Below are 23,444 nucleotides of genomic sequence, written 5' to 3'. Positions count from 1 at the left end.
GGAGGGGATTATGCTAAGTGACATAAGTCAATCAGAGAAAAACAATTGTCATATGGTTTCCCCTCGTATGTGGAATACAAGTAATAGCGCAGAGGACCATAGGGGAAGGGAGGGAAAACTGAATGGGAAGAAATCAGAGGGGGACAAACCATGAGAGACTCTGGACTCCAGGAAAAAAAACTGAGGAGGTTACTTTCAAATGCCAAAATGTTCATTTAGTTCCCTTTGTCCCTGGCCAGACACTGGTGTCTTCCTGTAGCCTCAGCAAAGTAAGATGTGAAATGGTCCAAGCCATAGAAGTGTTCCCTCAGAGAATATACACTTTACATTTCTTATGTCCTATATCACAATGCTATATCCACTCTGGGAATATGGCTGCTTATTGAGGTCTAATTAAAATATTAGTCAGAAATGTTGACACTGTTGACCTTCATTTCCGTGAACCACTTGGGTCATGTAGATTAAAAGAAATGTGGTATCATCTCATCATTAAAAGTGACTATACTCTGATACTGAAAAAAAATTGGAATCACGAGGTTAGATGTCAAAGCAGAAAGAACATTTTAAATCCTCCATTGATTTTCTTTCTCTGTGTTTGCTCTTTCTTATTGCAGGGATACCTGCCAGCATCATTTTCTTCTTTCTCTGGTTTATAACTTTTCCATTAAAAAGTAATTTGAAAGACAGTATAGCCAGAGAATTTTATCTGTACCTTTCTTATAGCACTTTATCATTTTGTCTCACTGTTATTTGAGTGCATACCAGGGTATAATTACATTCCCCAGCATCTAAAGAATGTGTGTGATAAACCAGGAACTGTGCCAAGTGGTTTGTGTTTCCTCAGATAACTCATTTGATCCTCACCACAACTTCGTAATGGAGATGTGATTATGATCCTCATTTAACTCATGAGGAAAGTAAGGCCCAGAAAGTTTAGAAATAAACCCAAGTCTCATAGCCTGTAAACATTGAAACTGGAGTTGAACCCAGGCAATCTGACTCTAGAGCCCACCTGCTTTACCACTGCACTACAGCAGCCAGCCATGACTTCGTTATAAGCAGTGGGAATAAAATGGGCACCAACAGGAGTAGAAATCATTTTTTTTTCTTTTTTGCTGGATCCTGAAAACAGGTGTTCCCTTACTTGTGTTTCTGAATTATATTTTAGTCTCACAAAATTACTTTTTAAATGATAGATATTTCAAGCATCTTATTGTTCAAACAACCCCCCTGTATTTTATGTATCCTATTGCAACAGAATGTGTAACATTGAATTAAAATTGCATGGACATCGAGTTTGAAGATCACTTGGCCAAAAGTCTTGAGAACTATTTGGGATTCTTCTCCCCCCGAATTTGCTGGCATGAACCACATGTAAATTAGCAATTCATAGCTGAGAGTAAAACTTTGATTAAAGTCTGGCTCCCTATAGGTAATAACTAGCAATTGAACAGTTGCCAAGAAGCACCAATTGAGTAAGTGCCAATGAGGGTCAAGATGAATGCGTCAAGGGCTAATATGCGAAAAACAATTAGTCTCTAAATCTCGTTGAATCATAGTATATCTATGACCAGTGCAATTACAAGAAGCATGATTGGATCAGACTAAAAAAGCAATAGAAGAATTCTGGAAAATGTTTCTCAGGAGTCACGTTCAGTGGAGGCTAGAGGTGGGGTAAGGAGATGGTAGTTGACCAGAGGCATTAGAGGAATAAGAAAGTCCATCATATCAATGGGGGAACCAGAAGTCAAGTCAGATACTTAGAGAAAACCTCTCATGAAATTATTTGTCATCTTGATTTTATTTAAAATGAACACATTTTACTGTCTTCCCATATAATACCATAGATCCAAGCTTTTGAGTCCAGATTTTGTGGTGTAAGAAGATACAATTTACTCATTCAATGTATTTTTTTAGCGCACCAACGCTGCCTGACAAGAGTTAGCTGTAGTGTATGAGAGGTGGCTTCTGCCCCCAAGCCGCGTATAGTTTAACAGAAGACTAAACTACTGTGAACAAATAACTACAACTTGTTATAGGCCCTGTGACACAAGCAGATTAAAGGCTCGGTGGGGACACCAGCACAGGAATGTTCAATTCTCTGTGCAGTTTTTCATGACTAACACAACCTTAGACCCATTGCCTGACTTCCTGTATATCTACACCCACGTACATTTCTCTCCCTCAGCCTCCTTCCCTCTGGCCACACAGAATTTATTTTGCCAATCATTTGATGATCTTCCCTAACCTGCGTGCTTTTGCACTCATTCTTCTCTGTGTCTGGAATGTCTTTTTTCCTTTTATCTCCATCCGACAAAATTTTACTCATCTTTAAAATGAAACCTCCGAAATGCCACCTCTTCTGTGAAGCCTCCTCCCTCCTCCTGTTAAGCGCATGCTTCTCTGTGTTCCAACAAACTTTAAACTTAACTCTGTTGTAGCACTTATCACATTACACATGGTTAAGCATCTGTAACTCCTTGGGGCAAAGTTTCTGTTTTTATATCTGCCCCAAGATTTAAGAGTGTCTGACGTGTACCGGTCTTACAGTAACTGTTTTGTTTTGTCTTGTTTGTTTTTGATGCATAAATTGATGTAAGTCTTTCTCAAACCTACTTCCTTTTCTGGCCTATGAGGTGGATAGTCAGTTTACACATATTATGATATATGTGCCATTGGAAGTAGTATTTCTAACTGATCCTACATTGACCTATTTTGGGGTTTAAAAATCCTATTTAACTGTGAAGTTTCTGTTTGCTCTTCCTTCACATTGTTAGGGATTTTTATGACATTTCCATTCCTGAATTAGAAAGAGGGGTATGAAGCTAGTCCTACATGTGTGAATTAACCATAAATATTATGCCTGATTTCAAGGAGTGCCTTTTGAAGCTAGCTGTGTGTGCAGAAACACTCATACATGCCAGCAGGCAACTCTGAAAAGCTACATTAGAGAACTTGTAATCTACTATTCCCAACAATTCAAAATCAGTAAGTAAAAATTAGACAATACCATCCTAGTAATTTACTGACTAATATCATCAAAATATTTCTGTTAGGGCTAAAAACATGTCACTATCCTAGTGAGAAGATTGGTTAGAAGTCTAACAAATTGTTAAATGAAAGTTGAGTAATGAACTGACTATCCGAGAATATTGTTGAAGTCTACATATTTATTTAATAAATATATTTTAGAGCACCTCCTGTATGTAAAGGAGTATGATTAATACTATGGAAAACATAAAGATGAAATACAGAGAGACTTCATTCTCCAAGGAATATATAATAGGGGAAAGGACAAGGTATGGAAGAATATGAACTTCAGTGTCCTGTCACTGTGTGTGTTGCTTCACAGTGGCACACAACTAACGGCAAGGAGGCCCATTAAAGGAGAGGATTACCTCTGAATCATATTTTGGTGGAATATGATCAATGGTAGAATATCCTGCATAGAAACAGAGAGGCCAATCAGGACAATTGGAAGACCTGACACAAGACCTTCCTGTTGTTGGAAAAAATTATCATCTCTAGATCCCCAGAGCAGAACTTAAAATAGGAGAAACTGAGAGCAGTTTCTCCAAACCTAGCTTTTTTATTTGTCAAATGAGGTTAATGATCCCCACTTTCTACGTACATAAATTTATCATATATGCATGTGTGTCAACTTAATAAATAAGAGAATACATAAAAGCACATAATAAACTCTTAGGTGCTATCCATACATTGACCTGTGTGCCTCCAAAGCCTGGGGTAGGAGCAGAAGGCTCTATGATGGGCTGATGCTGGCTCCACCATCCATAACACGACCCACTGAACACTGCACACAGGAGAATGAAAGCACATCCTAGCGGCTAGAAAATAGAGAAGAATATCTTAGAGGGGTTAAATTCCTAGAAGACATGCTGTTTAGCTTCATCCACCCAGAAATGTACATTATTCCATGCCATACTTGATCTCAGGCAATTTCTTATTCAGGACAACAGCATTTCATTCAATTTCATGGTGTTTCTCGGTCTGACCACCACTGAATCCCTCCTCACTCTTGGGTAGTGTGTCTTGCAACCTGCCATTTTCTGTTGACATCCCATCTTTATATTGAATTATTCCTTAGAAATTCTAATCATGCTTCTCTTAATATTATTTGGGAGCTGAACAGTAACAGATTTTACAACATTTTGGCCTATTCAGGAGTCTGACCCAGCTATACTCCTACCACACGAGAAGAAGGTTTAACAGTAGAGGGACATGCTGAGGATTCCCATTACACAGACAAGATGAGCTTTACAAAATATTAAACTCATTAACATCTTCATTATGGCATGCATTAGCCGAGGATTTTTTCACATTTTTTGTTCATTGGCAGTTTCACCAAACTGGTGATCTGTTTTTAGTATCATTCCAATTAATAAGAATTAGGGAGGATTTTTAAGTCATTTAATTAGTTTTAAATGTATGTCTCTGCATCCATCATTAAGCTCTAGAGCGGATTTCTACAAACTGATCAGAGTGGGGTAGATAGAAGCCACAGTACGTGACTTTGTTCATGCCCCCTGCTCTCTCTAGGTGAGCCTGGGATTTGCAGGCTGTAAGCCCAGAATACTGATACCCGTCTCCTAAGGCTGTGGTTAGATTAGATGATATATGTGAAAAGTATTTTGTATGCTTTAATGTACATAAGAGATTTTGGATATTATTACTAGTGTTATTAAGTATTGAAGGAAGAGAAATTTGGTGCTTTATAGAACTTTCCTCTCATTTGTGTCTTTTTTGCAATATATATTATAATTGAATTCTGAATTATAGTTGTAAATGTATTAAAACTAAAAAGCAAAAGAGATGCTCTAGTATGATATCTCTGTGAAATGTCATCAAAAATTAATTAATTATAAACACCAGCACTTAAAAATATTGGAGAGGATGCCTGGGTGGCTCAGTTAGTTAAGGGTCTGACTCAATTTCAGTTCAGGTCATGATCTCAGGGTCTTTTTTTTTTTTTTTTTAAAGATTTATTTATTTATTTATTTATTCGACAGAGATAGAGACAGCCAGCGAGAGAGGGAACACAAGCAGGGGGAGTGGGAGAGGAAGAAGCAGGCTCCCAGCAGAGGAGCCTGATGTGGGGCTCGATCCCATAACGCCGGGATCACGCCCTGAGCCGAAGGCAGACGCTTAACCGCTGTGCCACCCAGGCGCCCCATGATCTCAGGGTCTTAAAATCAAGCCCCACATCAGGCTCCTCACTTAGCAGGGAATCTGCTTGAAATTCTCTCTCTCTCTCTTCCTCCCTCTTCCCACTTCCATTACCACTCCCCTATACACGTGCATGTTCTCTCTCTCTCTCTAAAATAAGTAAATAAATCTTCCTTCTTGACCTACTTAAAAGATTTTTGTCTTCTTTTTTAAAGAACTATTGATATATTATCTTTGATTGTTACTATGTTAGTATATATGATTTCCCCTTCCACTTTTAATTTTCAATATGTATTTAACACCTAAAATATTTCCATTCTCCGCACTGCAAATAAAACTGAGGTATTATTGTAAAGTAAAAATAAATAATAATAATAATAATTAAACAAAATAAATCTTTAAAAAATATATTGGAATACATTGCTATGTTAATATTAACATAATATCAATATGCTAGTATTATGTTTCTGTTAGTTCTTTGGCCATTTAATATTAGAAGAAGAATAACTGTAAATATTTAGAAGAAGTAAAAAAATGAACATAAACTTTTTTATATATTTAAATTTTAATGTCATAAGAAGCTCAAATTTATACATCATTCATGAACTCAGGAAGCATTTTGCTAAATTCCTGACATGAAGAGAATGTGGCACTAGTTACTTACTAGGGATTATGAACAAATGAAAAGAGGGAGTTCCTGCTTTCAAATGATAAAGCTAGCCCTAACTCCCAATTCCCTTAAAAGAAAATATTCTCTGATATTTCTTAGAAAAATTGAAAGTGATCTTCTCAGCAAAAACAGGGTGTGACATGTAAAAGTAATTTTCAGCTCATGGGCATCAAACTTCATAGCTATACATAAAAAATAAAAAATAAAGTTAAAAAAACCCACCTTTTGATAGAAAATGGGCTGGAGCAAGCTTAAAGAAACTTTGCTATTCAGCACTTTATATAAATAGCACTAATTGGGAATATTTGCTACTTAATAGTAAATTTTAATGGTTGTACAGAGATAGGCCTTGTGATTTGTTTGTTTATTTTACATAATCAGGATGCTTAAGAGACTGCATGTGATACAGTTTGAGCTAATATAAATTCTTCATAATATAAACAGTTAGTATTCTCAATCCCCTAAACTCATTTGGTGGAGTAATTTTTATACATCATTGGGTTTTTATTCCTCTTTCATTAACAAACCTTCTTGAGTGTGTAATTGTTGCACAAGTGTTAGAAGATTGGTATTATTCCCTGAGTATACTAATTCACAGATTAGCATAGCCCGAGTTCTGTTTCGTTTTATGCATCCCTATCTTAATTTTTAATTGAGCACCACAGGTGGAACATAGAAAGCAATGGAATTAAGTTTGTGTATGTGTTTTGGATTTGTGACTCCTCTCCTTGGAGTCACTGAAGTATTTGGAAAACATATGGTGAAGAATACTCATAATCTCTAGCTCTTGTGTGAAGCAGTGAGTATTAGACTTACTAAGCACTTACCATGTGCAGGTCTAGGATATATATAGAAATCAGTAATCTGTGGTCTACTCCCTTAAGGAATTCAGTCTAGTAGGAGAGGTGAGGGAAAGTATAACCAGAGTTCAGGGCACAAAGTGATAAGTCTCAGCACAGAGCCTGTTGCTTACTGATGATTGTGGAATGAATAAATCAATGAGGTAAGTAAACACACGAATGAACAAACGAGGAGAGATTCTAAGATAATGTCTAGCAGATGTCTTGAGGCAGTTTTCAGGGTAAAAGTGAGGCATTTGGTAGAGTGGTAGAATTCCAGAAAGGAGAAATGATGCGAGATTTTCCCTGGGTTTTTTGTTTGTTTGTTTGTTTCCCCAGTTTTTTAGAATAAATTTGTTGCAAACAAATGACTAGAAATAAGAACCCAGTTACAGTACCTGTACAAAGCACAAAGGAACAACTTTAAAACCAATGCGGTAAAAAATTGAATGGCTACCAAAAGGAGCCCGCGTGTAAGCTGACTGCAGAGTCTGAGCATCACAGAAACAAAAAGCTAGCCCTGAGTCTGACTATTCTGTGCAGACACGTGTGTGTAACTCTGGGTAGGACAGTGCTTAGATAGTCTTAGAGATTTCCTACCATCCTGAGTAAACTCACTGGATGGTAAGCAAACCACCTAGAAGGAGAACAGCAAATAGTTTGGTGATCTTGGGGCAATGCATATTTCTTTTTTCCTAATAATTTCCTATGATTTAACGGATACTTACCATATTCCAAGTAGTATACTAATCCTTTTTTATGATTTATTTATTTATTTGAGAGAGAGAGAATGCATGTGTGCATGCACATGTAAGCTTATGAATGGGGGGGAGGGGCAGAGGGAGAGAATCTTCAAGTAGACTCCCCACTGAGCCCAGAGTCTGACTTGGGGCTCAATCCCATCACCCATGATATCACAACCATAGCTGAAACTAAGAGTTAGACACTCAACCGACTCAGCCACCCAGGCACCCCAGTAGTATACTAATTCTTAAAAACAAACAAAAAACTTACCTTAACATTTTTATTTTACAGAAGAGGTAAAACTCGACATGTACTTGGTGTTTTCCGAAATTATAAGTATGAAAGCTAAGACCTTAGTATGTCTTTTCAATCATCAAGTCCAGGCTTTCTCTATACTAGGTTGTCTCTCACTTTCCAGTGAAAAACTACGAAAAATTTAGAGCCAAAATCTTCAGTTCAAGTTCTGGTTCTGCCACTACTTAATGTGACAATAACTAAGACAGCTAGGGCCCAAAAGCCCATTTAGGAAACTGTTATCATAGACCAGAAAAGAGGAAATATACACATGAATAGGATATTACCAATGAAAATAGAGAGACCGGAATGAATTTCAGAAATTTTCTGAAGGTATAGTCAGCATGTCTTTGCTACCAGTGTAATGTATTATCTTGGTTTACAGGATCAGGTATATAGTCTACTTTTCCTGAAGTATAACCTTTGGAACACTAGCTGTGGAAGAAACTGTGTAGAAATTAGGGTAACAGTAGCTACTATAGAAAACTCTGAGATTTCAAGGGCTTAATACAGTAAAAATATTTATTTTCTTTTCTTATTTCAGAGTCTAGTGAAAGGTTTCTCAACTTTGGCATTTTGAACTAGATAATTCTTTGTTGTGGGGGTGCTGTCTATGCATTGTAGAATAATGACAACATTCTTGGGCTCTACCCATTAATGCCAGCATCACCCTTTCCTCAACTGTGATAACCATAAATGTTTCCAGACATTGCCAAATGTCTCCTGGGAGACAGAAATCACTGGTCTAACATATGTATTCTGGTTGCTGAGAACTTTCCTCCACCCACCAGTACAACAACCCAGGCACCTTTCATCTTAAGGGTCTGCCATTGTCCTCTCAAACAGCTGACATAGGAGTAAAGAGATATGGAGAAGTAATAACCATTTCTTAAAAACCTTGCTTCCAGAAGTTACTCACATGATTCTCCCTCAAATCGCATTGGCGTGAATCGGTCACATGGCCATACCTCATTATAAGAAAGAAATACAGTCCTTAGCTGGAAGTTGCTTCCCAGGTTCTACTTTTCACCATGGAAGAGAAAGCATGGATTTTGTTGGATATCTAGCCACATCTATCACAGTCTGAATTAAAAGAAATATCTCCAGTCACAAACATTTGGAAAGTCTTCAGATTATATTCCTTCCTTAAAGACTCACAGTGCACATTAACACTATAAAGACTTTGAATAGTCCAACATGAAGCATGTCTGTTCAATTTTGTTTAACTCAATATACCTCAAATGTCTTTGACCAGAGAATCTTTTTTTCCTTCCCGCTCCTTCTTCTTTTTTTTTTTTTTTTTTTTTGAGGTAACCTCACTGTTCTACTGAACATTGGGAAATGGCCATCATGTCTCTCACCTTTCCTCTTTTCTCTGCCACTTTATTTCTGGTTCATTTCAGAGGCATTAGAACCTCAACCAGATAATGGGCAGGAAGCAGCACACATCTGTGATGCATGGTTTGAATGTATTCATTGACCAGTTAGTTTTAGGCAACATTTTGCTAGTCCTATTTATTGATTTGGTATTAGCTAGTGATGATCATTTTTTTTTAATAATTGGACTTCTTACTACCATTAACTTACTTTTTTTAGGACCTGAATGTGAGCCATTCATCTACATACTGTCTCCCTCAGTTGTTAGTGTATTTTCATGATTTCCTAATGCCAGCTGTTGAATGCAGAGAAACAAAACCACTTTATTCATTTTTAATTAGTTTAGGTAGTAGGGAATCATGAAATTCTTGCCATATTTAAGCTTCTTAATAGCAGAATTACCACAGGCAATAGAACATTCTCTTTGCTATTAACAATCTGCATTGCAACCCACTGTCAAATGTCTCCACTGATTCCCAGGATTGACCTTATTGTCTCCCTCCTGCTTCCAATGGCACATCCCCTGCTTCTTCTATTCTCCTTCCTTCTGTGTCCATTTTTCACCATTTATCATAGCTTGCCCTATTGCCCATTCTTTGTCTTCATGTTCCCTCATCCCTAAAAATTAAACTAGTTTGTTTTTATATCTTTCTGTTTCTTACTCATCACTCATTCCAACCCAGATCCATTGTAAATATGTCTGTTTCGAGATAACCTATTGACAAACAAAATCCTTGCATATAAAACAGAAATATTAAGGATAAAGAGTCCTATGACACTGTGGTAGGCAGAGCTTCAACCCCCATGATCTTGGCTGGTTAGTGTAATTCCTGTGGTCATAATGCATTGCATTACATGGCAAAAGGAAATTTGCAGATATTGCTAAGATTACTAACCAGCTGCCCTTAAGACAGTTATCTTGGATTCTCAGGGTGGGCCCAACGTAACCACAGGATTCCTTAAAATTAGAAGAAGAAGTCAGAGAGATTTGAAAAGATGAGAAGAACTGCCCTGTCATTGCTGCTTGAAGAGGTAGGGGACCCCATGCAAAGCGTGAGAAAAAAAATGGGTTCAACCAGTGAGCCTGAACCCCAAGCTTCAGAGGCAAACACAATCCTTGGTTATACTTTCATTTAGCCCAGTGAGACTTTGAATAGAGAATCCAGGCATGCCATATCAGGCTTCTGACTTAGAGAGAAACAAGTTAATAAATAGCTATTGTTTTAAGCCCCTGATTTTGCAGTAATAGAAAACTATAACATAGGAAACAGGTCAGTTCTTTCCTTTCCAAAACTACTATACCTTGTATTCTTTATTTTTTTTTAATTTAAATTCAATTAGCCAACATGTAGTATCTGGTATTCTTTTAAGAAGTGAACGTTTTCAGTACATTTAACATTATAAGTTGATTCAAGGTATTGCCCAGTATACCATTTTTTCTGGACTAGTTCTATACTAAAAAGAAGGTAATCCTGTTAATGACAAATGATGGTATCTCCTTTCTCTTCATCTCAAATTATGCCCCCATTTATCTTCCTTCCTCAGAGATTTTTTATTCTACCAATGCTAGCACTTCTATTGATGTCATCTTACTTATCATGCTCATTACTAGCGATCCCTGATATCTGGTTCTCTTCTCCTTCATGGGTATACAGAAGACTGCGTCTCCCGAATTACACAGGGTCTTGTGATTAATCCTCACCAATGAACTATGAGCTGAGGTTGTGAAGAGCCCCTTCTTGACCTTTCAGCTTGGAGAACTGCTCACCTTTCAGAAGATTTGTGTTGGAAACAAACATTTGTAGTATAAAGGCACTGAGATTTAGGGGTTAATTTTGTTCAACAGTGTAACCTAACCTATTCTGACTAACACAGGTAGGAACAGGGACAAGTTCTGCCCAGTGACAATATTTTATTAGGTTTCCAGATTATTATCGATTATATAGAAGTCAACCCAAGACACCATGCCTACAGTCATGTGGAAGTTTAGTTTGTAATTTAGTTTGTATTGAGATGAAAATTAAGAGTATGGTTTTTAAAAAGCAAAAATAAGTTTTGACATGTTTTGGACTTGTGTATTGATTAAAGCAGGCACATGCGTAATTTCCCCAGCAAAGTCTGTACTGTGATTCATACTCATTTTCTGTGATTTTCTTTGAAGTTGTTTCATTCTTTTGAAGTTCACCTTGAAGAACTGAGCAACTCTAAGACAGTCATTATTTCTTCACCATAACATGACTAATAGCTTCTGCCATAGGTGACAGTTCTTTGCAATCTTTAATTTCTCTTTCTATTCTTCTTCAAGATTTGTATTGAAATGTATTTTCCTCAAATGGATATGTTTATACCCATCCAGACTTAATCACATTTATAACATATGAAAACTCTTTTCAGTAGATTACCTAAGTCCCTGAAAAGATAGCTAATCTTAAGATAGAACCACAATGATTTTCTCTCACAGTTGAGCTGGAAAAAGTCCAGACAGTTGATAATCTGCTCAACAAGGGGGATGAGGAGGAGGGCTTTAAATTCAATGTATTGGTTATGGTTCTTTCATGAAATTAAAACCAGTGGAGCTTTAATTTCCAGTCTGAGATTTCATTGGCACATACTTTTAAAAAGCTGGACTGGGAATGCAATCTTTAATTTTATCTAATTTTACAACATTATTTCTCCATCTTGAGTTCCTGAGGCATGGAAATATTGATCTACAAAGTCTCTGGTCAACTGAGGTTGTGATATTGGAGGGTTTGTTTATTAATATATTTATTATATATGCTATAATATATAATTATATATATTATACTATATATATTAAGACACACTTGCATATGGAAAGACTCTGGTTATGGATTTGAATTGATAATTCAACTTTCTTGTTAGTATTTGTTTTATTCATCGCCACCTTCTTTCCACCAATTCTGCTAAGTTTGTTCTTTTTAAATTACTATTTCATTTTGTTAGGGACAAGAAAGAGTAAGTGGGATCATAGTCTATTGGCTCATTTGCCCTTTTTTGGGTATGATCAATGTAGCCAAACATATTAAGAACAAATGAAAGAACAATTATTGTGAAGTATATATATTCGTTTTGGCACAGTCCTCCTTTAAAGCTAGAGGAATAACAACCACCATATTTTTCAAACTTTAATGGGCACAGGAATCATCTAAGGATCTTGTTAAAATGCACATTCTGATTCAGTAGGTTTGGGTCCTACTACTAGAGATATGCATTTTTAATAAGCTCTCTGATGACGCTGATGCTATCGATTCATGCTTTGGGCCATGCTTTGAGTAACTCACCTCTAAAGCACTTATTTATTTATTCATTCATTCACTCTATCAATGGATTTTGATTAAGCTCCCAATATGAGCTAGGCCTTTTAGGTTCAAAGATAAGACATTTCCTTGCTCTTAAGAGGCTCCCATTCTATAACATCAGGTTCATACACAGAACTAATGAAAATGAGGAAAGTAATGTGATCAAGATGATTTCAAAGGATATAAAAAGACAGACAGGGAGTGATTAATTCTTCTTTTAGTGTGGCAAGGGGATGGGGGTAGAAATGGAAGACTTCCTTTAACCTAAGACTTCAGGATTAGGAGTTCTTTCATTTTGAGGAATTTATGTTTGCTGGAACAAGCCCTAAGAAATTGGTAAACAATGTGAGCAGTTTTTCCTGCAAGTGAAGAATACTAACAATATGGCTCACAACCTGACAGCAGCTTTCAGATGGGAGCTATCCACCTCTCCCTGCCACCAAAAAAACAAAACAAAACAAAACAAAAAAAAACAAAACAGTGAAAGCAAGTACAGTGTTGAATTTAATGAAATGACTAAGTAGAAATGAGTCACTAACCACTTATTTTCAAGTCAGTTTAAGAAATTACAAATGCTTATTCAATAGTTCCTAAATAGGTTTTATGTAGACAAATCCTTTGATCTATTGCAGCTACCTCCTAAAAAAATGTTCGCAAAGGTAGATGTACCTTTAAGTTAATGAAGTTTCCAGCTTATTCATTTCCACAGACCATAGGAGGGATCTTAGCAGTTTTGTTTTTGTAATTTTGTGGCATTTTTCTTTTAAAAAATTCCAAAATTATGTAAGATTCAGATTCTGCAAAATCTGGGTCTACTCCTAAAAGCATACCTTCTATTATAAGAAGTATTATATGTTTAGTGTTTGCTGTGAGGCATATGTTCTGGCATCACTATAATTGGAAAATGATATTTAATCAATTTTCATACAGTTGAGCTCTGCAGGTAATAAACAACCCAAAGAAAGAAACTCTCCAGGGATGATAAAAATTATCTTTTAGCTCATGAATATTCCATTTGCTCATTTTCTACAGATGGATGACTTCATTTGAAAGTAATAGAAAAACAGAACAGCCTGCATTAAGTAAATAGTGCTTAATGTAGATGGGTCATAATGAAACCAGCATCTTGGCCTAACTATTCATGTGTGATGCATTGAGCCCCTTGAGCTTTCACTTGAAGATTTATAGACATCCATTCTCTTTCCTTTATGTAGAGTGGAAGTCTAGTATATATGCTAAATTTGGAAATGTTGAAGCAATCTACTTTATTTAATTTTGATAAATATGTCTTATCTCCATAACAAACAAGTGTCTGAATATAATTAGCCTTTTTTTTTTCTTTAACAGAAGGGATTTTCTACAGAATTAAATCTAATTCTTAGAGTCTGAGTTTCTTAGAGGTGATAACACTAGATAAAATCATTCTATTTTTTATACATACTTGCAGTATGAGGTCTATTTTCTCTTAGTTGAAAATTCTGTCTTCTATTTTTATTGTTCTTATTTGTATGTGTGTTGTTTTGCCTAAATAGTAGGGAAAATTTGAGAGATAGGCTACTCCTGTTATATATCTATAGACTTTCTTTTTTCTTCTTCTTCTCTCTCTTTTTTTTTTTTACCTGTTAAAAATTATACAAGATAATTTTTTGTGAGCTTCCCTGGTGCAAGATATGGCACTGGTCTTAGTCTAGGGTAGGGGAAGAGTGACTATAATACTCAATTCCTAGGCTGAAGTAGATTGTCCTTTGCATCCATTTCCTTTCTATAATGGAAATGCCATAAGAGAGGAATACAGAAAGCAAATGAGAGGACTTCATTACAAAAAAAAGAGATTCTGATAAGGCTATATGCATCCTTTTTAGCTTGTTCTCCAGTGAGAGTTAACAGACACATACTTTCCAGTTAGTAAATTCTGTATCTAAAGTTGTTCCTGTTTTATCCAAAGGTATACTTTACCAGCCTGATTTAAGAGTTGAGTCGGAGACTTTCTATTCCTTACCTACATTTTAAAATTAAGGTATAATTTTATATAGCAAATTGTACAGATCCCAAAGTGCAGGGTTTGCTGAATCTTGGCAAATGTACTCCAAATCAAGATACAGAGTATTGCCATTACCCTAGAAAATACCCTTGTGTCCTCTTCAGTCCACGTCCTCCCAGAAGCAACCAGTATTCTGGTTTTTCTCTCCATAAATGAGTTTGCCTGTCCTTAAGTTCACACAAGTAGAATCATACAGTTATGTACTTGTTTATGTCTAGTTTCTTTTACTCAGTGTAATGGTTTTAAGATTCATTCATATTGTTTTATGAATCAGGAATGTGTGCTTCTATGCCTAAGTAGTATCTCATCATATAACTATGTCACAGTTTGCTTATCCATTTTCCTGTTAATAGACATTTTGGTTTCCAATCTTTTGCTATTATGATAAAGTGGCAATGAAGATTTTATATTAATCTTTGTGTAGGCATACCTGAAAGTAGAATTTCTGGCTCATTAGGTAGGTGTATGTTTAACTCTAATGAGAAACTGCCAGTGTTTAATAAGGACCTGCCAAACTGTTTTCTCTCTCGGTCGTTCTTTTTAAACCAGCAAAAATGCATGAGAGAGCAAGTTGCTCTGCATTCTCTCCAACATTTTATATTGTTAGTCATTTTAATGTTACCCATTCCAGTGAGCGTATAGTGGCATCTCATTGTGGTTTTGATTTACATTCCCCTTGTGACTAACAATTTTGAACATCTCTTCTTGTATGTTCTTGCTTATTCATACAGCCTATGTTGTAAAGTGCCGTCCAAGTCTTTGCCTATTTAAAAAAAAACTTTTTATTTTGGAATAATTTTAGATTTACCGGGAAGTTTAAAAGCTAATACACAGAGTTCCCATATACCTCTTAGTCAGATTTTCCCATTGATAACATCTACATTACCATGGTATATTTGTCAACATAAAGAAGCCAACATTGGTACATTACTATTAACTGAACTCCAGACTTTATTTGGATTTTACCAGATTCTCCATGAATATAAGCTTTTTCTTCCGAGATTCATTCCAAGTTTCCACATTGTATTTATTTGTCCTATGACTAGAGATCTTTCAGTCTGACAATTTGTCTTTGTTTCTCATGACCTTGATGATCTTGAGGAATACTAACCAGGTATCCTGTAGGATATCACCAAACTATATTTGTCTGATTTTTTTTTCTTTCATGATTAGACTGGAGTTACAGATTGTTGGAAAGAATGCTGCAGAGTTCAGGTCTTCTCATCACATCATATAAGGGTATATGTGATTGCAACATAACATTTCTAGTGATGTTAAGCTCTATCATTTGGTTAAAGTAGTGTTTTTAGCCTCTTTCAAGGGACAGAACATAACTATGTGCATATCAACCCACAAACAGACACATTATTTTTAACTTTTATATCTATCCATTTGTATGTTGAATCTACGTACAAAAGTAAGTTCGTATTGGTGTCTCTGACTCATGCATTTCCACAGGGTTCATTCTACATTTCTTTTCCTGCTTATCATAAATTCCCACTTTCACAGTGAGAAGCCCACCACCTGCCGTCTACCATCAATTTACTTGTTTAATGTCAGGGTATATATAGTTTTGAAATTTTTTACTTGAACCCCTATGAGAAACAAACTTACCAGTTAGAGTGCAGTGTTTATGTACAGTGTACAGATCATTTTATCTTCAACTGTACAGTTTCCAATCAAAATACCATTTTCGAAAGTTACTTAGGTCAGCTCCTATTTTCCCATTTAAAAAAAATGTGCTGTTTACTTTTTTATTTGAAAAGATATGTACATACTCAAGATGCAAATTTTTTGGTCTTTGTTTCACAATTTTTTTCCAGATTGTTTCTTGCATTTTTCATATTCCTTTTTCCCCCCTAAGATTTTATTTATTTATTTGAGAGAGAAAGAACACAAGCAGTGGGCTGGGGACAGAGGGAGAGGGGGAAGAGGGAGAAGCAGACTCCTCGCTGAGCAGGGAGCCAGACATGTGGAGCAGGGAACCCAACATGGATCCCAGAACTCTGAGATCATGACCTGATCTGAAGGCTGATGCTTAACCAACTGAAGCACCCAGGCACCCCTGCATTTTCATATTCTTAGCAGTGACCTTTTTTTTAAAAAAAGATTTTATTTATTTATCTGACAGAGAGAGAGACAGTCAGCGAGAGAGGGAACACAAGCAGGGGAAATGGGAGAGGAAGAAGCAGGCTCCCAGCGGAGGAGCCTGATGCAGGACTCGGTCCCAGAAAGCCGGGAGCACGCCCTGAGCCGAAGGCAGATGCCTAAGGACTGAGCCACCCAGGCGCCCCTCTTAGCAGTGACTTTTGACAGAAAGAAGTTCAAACTTTAATGAGACCCACCTTGTCAAATTTTCTTTTGTGATTAGTGCTTTTTGCTTTCAGAAATACCTTTGCTTATCTCCAGGTCACAAAGTTCTTTTTTAAATTTTTAAAAAATGTTTTATTCCATGAATTTTATAGTTTCAGCTTTAATATATAGATTTTAATCTATCACAAATTAATTTTTATGTATGATGTGAGATAGACTATTGGGGTTTAATTTTGTCTATACAGACATATAGTTGATCTAGCACCATTTATCTTCACTTTTGTCATATTCTAAACTACATGCAGATGTTTCCTACTTGACTTTCCTCTGCTCTAATTGTGTAACTTTCCATTTCTCTAATAGTGATAAAGTGTTAGCACTCTGTTTTATATTTTTACCTTACCCCTAATTCTGAATATATCATTTATTTGAATATTTGTAGATAATCATCACAGTTTTATGTCTGTTTTTTCTTAGAATATGTGCAATTTATTTACAAATGCATTCAAATTTTATTCTGATTTTTTGATGTTACATTATCTGTAAAACAATACTGTTGTGATTCTATTCATTTCCTGTGTTCTCCCACAACTAGAGTGAACTGTCAGCTAGAGGCCATTCAGTACATTTCAGTTTCTTTAAAAATAAAATCAAGAAAAAAAATCTGTTTTCCTTTTATTAAACACATTTTCTTAAAGCTGTTGTTTCTTCTGAGAATTCCTAATAGAAAAAAAAATCAATAAGTGGAGACTCTTTGTTACTTGCTGCATTTTTCATTGAAAACATATGGCATTGTGAAAAGAATATCAAAGGCTTTAGTTTCTGATGAATGGTGTTAATATATATTCTCTACCATTTAGTAGCTGCGTGACCTTGGGCAAGTCATGTCCTCATTTATAAGATGGGGGTAATAATATTTACTTCATAGAGTGCATGTGAAACTAAAGTTAGTTAACAAGTCAGAATATCTTTACCAATGGGTAAACAGAAATGCTCCAGAAGGTACTCAAACTAAAGGAAAAACATGATTCATTGGTCTGAAGGAGAAGTATATTTGTACTATATTTGGAAATATGTATTTTTTTAAAGATGAAGTATGAGACAGTTAACTTTGGGGAGGGGTTGGGGAAGCAATGTGTAAACTATACTTCCAAATTCTACATCCCCAAATTCGATTATTTTGTAGCCATTACGTATGTTAGTGAAAATATTTCAGAACCTCTAGGCTGACCCATGAAAAGTCCCCAGAATTGCTTGGCACACAGCAGGTGCTAACAAAATATTGGCCGTTATTTTTGTCATTTAACTGAGTAGGCATTTGGGCCATAACTTAGCTTTAGAAATTCTTTAAGTCAACAATGTGCCCTGCTTTAGTTGTTGACATTAGGTCCTTTTAGTTTACCTTTGATATAGGACATTTTACTAAACTTTTAAAAACCTATTAAGCCAAGTAGTTTGAAATATTCCCTAGGTAGGGTATACTTTTTTACAAATGTGATAGTTTCTTGATTTTTTTAGTTGTTTTAATGATTTGTGTTTGATTCTTTTTCCTGGATGACATGAGTATCATTGCCCTAGTCCTGGGTTAAATAATGGGACATCCTTATTTTTTTTTTCCCTGCAGAACAAATAAAAATGACAATGTAAATTAATTGTGTTTTAACTATACCATCATAATTTTATGGATGGGAGATTTCTTCTTTGTTATATTTTGATTATAAATGTAGATCACTTCACCCATCATGGATCCTTCCTTTTGAAAAACAACATACAAAATTAATGATGTATTATATGTTGGCTAACTGAACGTAATAAAAAAATAAATATTTTTTTTAAATAGCATAATATAAGTCACTAGGAATCCATTCAAAGAATGAGTGTATAAGGCAGGTGGTCTAGAGATAATTTGGAAATCAGTCTTCATTTCTCACATATATTTAACATACCTTAAGTCACCACAATATAAAATTATTCAACATATGGCCTAAGTCCATGTATTTAAAAATATTCACTTGATCATTCTTTTTTTTTCTAACCTGGTTCCTTTGGGAAACACTCTATATACAGAAATAAGTTTAAATGACAGAAATGACTCCTTCCCTTTAATTTATGATAAATCATACTGGCAAATATATCAGAAGCCAGTCTTCCTGATACATCAGTTGATTATATTATTTAAAATTCTTCAATAGTTTCCTGACCTCAAGATAAAACTATGTTTTCCCAAACTAACTTTGAAATTATACTTTGCACCTTTTCCCCAGTATTAGATTCCATTATTCCTCAATGGAAATATTCGTTTACACCTCAAATAGATCTCATAATTTTCATTCACGCTCTCTAAGAGTCATTCCAACATCTTAGCACCTCTGGTCGTAGCTCTCCTCTTATGCTCCTGTCAATGTTTGAGGCGTGGAATGTTGTCTGAATTTATTATTTTCCAGGAATAACTTTTTTTCACTAGATTCCATTAATAATAATTATGCTGAATCAAAGAAAACAGAAAGAGTGCGTATTGTATGATCCCATTTACATAAAATTCAGGATCCCATGGACAGCAGTAGTATCTTAATGGCACACTTTGAACTAACCTAACATTTTGTGTCTTTTAAATATTCATTTATGTTCTAGCAAATACACCTACTGTTATCAGAGTGGCCCACTTCCATAATAGAAATGGGGCTAGTTGATAATAGCCCAGGGAAATTCTAAGATGTTACTCTACGCTTGGGTTTCTCTATGCTCAGCATTTTTTTTTTTGTTTTCAGTGGCAGATTTAACAGAAGTTTCTATGCAAAATTAGTTTGTTCTTGAGTTGGCTGCCAGAATTTGAAGCTGAACTAAATGTCCACAGTTCCTCTCTTCTCCCCACTACCACCATTCTCCCTACTCACTTTGTAGATTCAAGTAACAGACTGCATTCACTTGTCAATTATGATTTATTAACTAATAACCATCTGTTCCAGGATCCCTGCAAGAATTATTTAATCGAAGCTATTTCTTCCAGCTAAGTCTTTTCTTTAAGAAAGCATCATAATTAGTGTGAGAAAGTATTTCAGAAAGTTCTAACTTTGGATATTTATAACAGTTTATTAACAACCTGGGTTTTCTAGTTCCCATTTAAATGGCCCTTTAACTTTGAGGAAGTTTGGTGAAAGTTTCTTTATGAAAGGGATGTTCTACTATAGCTTACACTGTAATTCTTAAAAGAGTAATAACCCACTTTGACCAAAGATTTAGTGATCTTTCCTTTTATGGGGCAACCATATCCAAATTGTTTTTCCCTCTTTGATTTCCAGATAAAATCAGATACAAAGGGACCAGAAAGTAAAGACTAAGATAGCCTACTTGAATAATTTTCTGTGGAGTCCTATCTTGCCAAGCTCACATAAACAGTCATTTTCCTTTAGTCTTAAAATTGAAATTACTGAAATTTGTGAATATTTTGTATGTTAAAAAACAAAAACAAAATAAAACCTTAGTGATCATAACTCAAATACTAAAATCATAGATTCAGAAACTGAGACCAAATAGAAGATTGATTGGGCTTTCTTCAGATCACACATTTGGATGGCAATAGGGTCAAGATTTGATACTCCAGATCTTCTGTTTCCTATACCATAAACTAGACTGCAGTTTAAATGGACAAACTTCTCATATTTTATTCTTTTTTTTTTGGTCTGATGTTTTTTGTCTTTCCCTTAAAATTATATCAAAGACTACTCAGTACATATTTAATGAACATTATCCTTATTTTAGTAATACAATACTAATTGTCCATTTATTTTGCTGTTTCTCTCTTAATAAACCAGTGTTTCCAACTATTTTTTGTAGTATACAGCTATTTCCTATTTATCTGAAATCTAACAAGAAATTTACCAACTGACAAGGAAGTGAGGGAAGAAGAAGGAAGCCATTTTGAGCTGGAACGTTTTCCTGGATACCTCCTCCAGTCAGAGCTATGTGCGTCTTCTGTGAACTACCACAGTACTACCTTTCCACTGTTATCATGACACTTACTTACTGTGCTACCTGTTTTTCACTAGTCTCCAAGATTCTTGGAACTTACATTAGCATTGACTATTCACTGGTCCTAATGTTAGCATTGACCCTCTTTGAACCTACAGTGTTGCACATTTCTAGAACATGGTAGGCACCCAAGACATAAATGAAAGAATGAATAGGTAAATTGTATTAGTTAATGGGCTTCATCACACATCTTAGTACTCCTTGGTTCAATTTTGAACCTAGTGAAGCAGATAATTCAGTTACACTTCAAAAATCTTTCAAGAAAGTCACTATGGATGATTATTGCAGACACACTGAAGGCCTTTTTACAGACTGCCTTTTTTTTCCCCCTAATAACCACTACTCTTTGGCTTGGTGGGCTGCTCCTTTAAGAGTGTTTTTGGCCAAAAAAAAAAAAAAAAAAAGCAACTCTGCCAACACTTTTCTGCTGGAAAAGTAGGAGGAGCAGAAGAGAATATTTCGGGAGAGTTGTGGCTTTGGGGTTGCAATTTTGAAGACAGTTTTTATAAGGAATGAGTCTTGTTTAAAATTTTTATTCCAATATTAGCTCAGTGGGAAAACATTTTATTGCAAAGCTTGTGAAAATTCCTTGAAGTTCCCAGGTTTGCAAAAGGAGTCCTGAACCAAGAGTCAAAAGATACGTATGGTAATCTCAACTCAATAACTTGTTAGCTAAACTTGGGCAAGGCAATTAATCTCTCTAAGCCTCAGTTTTTTAATATATTTTAAAGATTTTATTTATTTATTATTTATTTATTTATTTATTTATTTATCTATCTATCTATTTATTTATTTATTTGAGAGAGGGAGAGAGACAGAGAGAACAAAAGAGAGCATGAGTGTGGGGTAGAGGGAAGGGCAGAGGGAGAGGGAGAAGCAGGCTCCCTGCTGAGTGGGGAGCCTACAGCAGGTCTCAAGCAGGTCTCGATCCCAGGACCCCAGAATCATGACCTGAGCTGAAGGCAGATGCTTTACTAACTGAGCCACCCAGGTGCGCCCTGCAATTTTGTCATATTTAAAATGAGGATAAAACCATTACTTATCTCATAGCAAGATAATGTACAAGAGAACATGTTGACATACTATTATGAAGTCTCATGATTTATCACTTAAAAATATATCTGTAATTGAAAGGTTAAAAATAATTCTAAATTGTTAGCTTTCTAGAATTCAGACTTTAAGTGGACAAACATATTAATTATTCAAATGTTTTTCCCTGTATACACCATCATATAAACATATATATATATATGAAGCATATAACTGCTTTCTGTTGAGTCTAAGTGGCTTTCTCAAGATCCCAAAATGTTTTTCCTGTTCTAGTAACTGAATCCTTGGTCAAAAATGTTCTCATAAGACCGCTTGCATATTTGGATACTGGCAAGTTTATAGGAATCTGCATTTAAAATGACTTTGAATGTTGACTGGAAACCAGCAACAGTAATTGTATCCTATTTGATATTGGGAAAGTTGAACGCTGTGGGCATTCTGTAAAGATTTTAGGCAGTAGTGGTTACATTTCAGAGTCTTTCTAAAGATTTCTCCTAAAGAACACATGCCACGTTGCCAAGGCAATTTACCTTATGTTGAATACTTTCTGTTTTTTAATCCTGTGTTTAAAGCAGTCATATGTATTATGAAGGGAATATTCTTATTCTATCAATTCATAGTTTAAGGAATTTGAAGGCCCTTACCATGAACCCTCTAAAAAGATGCTCTTCATTGACTCTAACAGACAAGAGGTATAAATCAGTCAGCATTCTTTTTATGTGGAATAATGCTCATTTGGGTAAATTCTGCTGATGACAATACCAGGAATACTTAGCAACAACAAGGGAAAAATTCCCTTAGGGCTAGACAAAATAAATACATAAATAAAATAAAGAATTAATAAATAAATAATAAATAAATAAATAAATAATGGGTCCTTATTAGTTTAGAATGCATTTTCTCTTTTGGCTTTAAAATGCCCAAATTCCAAAACAGCAATTGGGTGAAATAGTCATTGGTCAAATTTGATTCATAGCTCAAACAAGAGGGAGGCTACTTTCATTCCTTGTGTTGACAAGGGAAAAAATCCGTACAAGTATACTGCCTCTGAATCTTCATAAGCCCTGTGATTTCAAAGAAAATTGACAAATCACCCTCAAGTGGCCTTTGAAACTGAATGTGTGCTCTGAAAATGGGAACTGCATTTTATCGGTCTTCTTTCATAAGCCTGGATATCTGGCAAAGTATTATAAAGATAATGAATATAATAAGGGTATACCAACTCTGTTCTTAACATTTTTTTTTTACTTTTTTCCCAGTTTTATTGAGAAATAATTGGCATACATCACTGTGTAAGATTAAAGCAGACAGCATGATGGTTTGATTTACATATATTGTTACATGATGACCACAATAGGTTGAGCTAACATTCATCTTCTCATATAGATATAAGAAGAAAAGAAAAAAGAGGATAAAGGGGGAAAAAGTTTCTTATTGTGAAAAGAACTCTTGGGATCTTCTCTCTTAACTTTCCTGTATATCACATAACAGTGTAGTTATAGGCATCATGTTGAACATTGTACTTGTCTTAGGACAGGAAGTTTGTACCTTTTGACCATCTTTCTCCAATACACCCTCCT

General features: G+C 35.4%; 1 protein-coding gene across 8 annotated transcripts in view; it reads left to right on the top strand.

The window, feature by feature from the left end:
* DLG2 (discs large MAGUK scaffold protein 2) overlaps positions 1–23,444 on the top strand; it is an 857,148-nt gene that overhangs the window by 192,490 nt on the left and 641,214 nt on the right. The gene's annotated exons all lie outside the window — the stretch shown is intronic.

This window comes from Ursus americanus, chromosome 16 (genome assembly GCF_024610735.1).
Source record: "Ursus americanus isolate L20-20 chromosome 16, mUrsAme1.1.p, whole genome shotgun sequence".
Taxonomy (NCBI): Eukaryota; Metazoa; Chordata; class Mammalia; order Carnivora; family Ursidae; genus Ursus; species Ursus americanus.
The sequence above is the reverse complement of the archived record's forward strand: the minus strand, read 5'-3'. Positions and strand labels throughout refer to the sequence as shown.